Source organism: Gavialis gangeticus, unplaced genomic scaffold (genome assembly GCF_001723915.1).
Source record: "Gavialis gangeticus isolate Ggan-Ray unplaced genomic scaffold, GavGan_comp1, whole genome shotgun sequence".
Classification (NCBI taxonomy): Eukaryota; Metazoa; Chordata; order Crocodylia; family Gavialidae; genus Gavialis; species Gavialis gangeticus.
In genome coordinates, this window is record NW_017728994.1 from 25,652,181 (window position 1) to 25,653,354 (window position 1,174).

The 1,174-nt window shown below is 62.5% G+C and overlaps 1 protein-coding gene across 20 annotated transcripts in view; it reads left to right on the forward strand.

Moving 5' to 3' along the window:
* CAMK2G (calcium/calmodulin dependent protein kinase II gamma) overlaps positions 1-1,174 on the forward strand; it is a 221,727-nt gene that overhangs the window by 5,340 nt on the left and 215,213 nt on the right. The window lies entirely within an intron of this gene.

Below are 1,174 nucleotides of genomic sequence, written 5' to 3' on the forward strand. Positions count from 1 at the left end.
TTGCTTCCTCTCTGATCCTTTAGTACTTAGTTCTTATATAGTGCTTTTTGGCCTTGGATCACTTTGATGTGGGCCAGGCCTTGTTCAGGTCACTTGCTGCTTTCTGCATGGGCAACTGGTGCCTCCCAAGTTTGAGGGGCACCAGACAGCCGACGGAGAGAGGTTCCACAGCAGCCGATTGCAACCAGGGGAGGGGGGGGTTCCCCAGCAGCTGATCACTGAGCCAGCAGCCAAACCAGAAGTGCACTTCTGGTTTTGCCACTGGTGCTTCCAGGGGCTGCACAGATGATCTTGGGGGTGCATGTGCACCTGCATGCACCCCCAAAACATCACCAATGAGTCTCTGGGTCCATTATATTTCCTTTTCCAGTTTCCTTTTAAGAAACCAGAAAACTTCCCCCTCTCCTCCTTTTCTGCTATACGAGTTGGGGTGTTTTCAAGCCTCCGTCAGAGGCATTGGGTGCCAACTACAGCCAAGACTGGGGACTTTGACTGGGGTGTGCCAGTGCTCCTGCTGGGACCAGTGCCAGAGGTTCTTGCCTGGAGGGTCTTGTCTGTCTGCTCAGGGCCAGACCCGCGGTTGTCTTTGGGGTCAGGAAAGAAGTTTACCTCTGCCTGGGACCTCGGGACCATGTACTGAAGACGTTTCAGAGACACAGGATGCTTGACCTGTGCCAGGGCTGCCTTATGTAGCGTTTACACCACGGAGGTAGGGGATGGTTTGAGTAGGGCTGATTCTGCCTCAGGCCGGGGTGGACCCGATGCCTCCGCAGCGCCCTCCTCTTCCCCGACCGCCGTCTGCTCCCCGGCTCCGGCCTTTTCACAGCACCAGCACCAGCACCAGCCCCTGCCCCTGCTACAGCCAGCTGCCACTCACTCCCGCGGCAGGAGCTGGGGCTCATCCCGGCCGGGCCCTGCCTGCTTACCCTCGGCTTCCCGCCGCCCGCCCTGGCTAGGCCCCCCCGCTGGGCGCGCACCTGAGGGGGCGGAGGCCGGGCGATGTCCCCAGCGGCTTCTCCCCTCCCGCGTGTGCGCGGGCGGGACCGGGGCACGAAGCCAAGGGGTCTGGCTGCAGCCCCCCTCACCCCGGTCCCGGCGAGCGCCCCGACACGACACGAGGCGACCGCCACGCACAGCGCCCTCTTGGGCCGGGCTGGGGCGGGGCGGGGCGGGG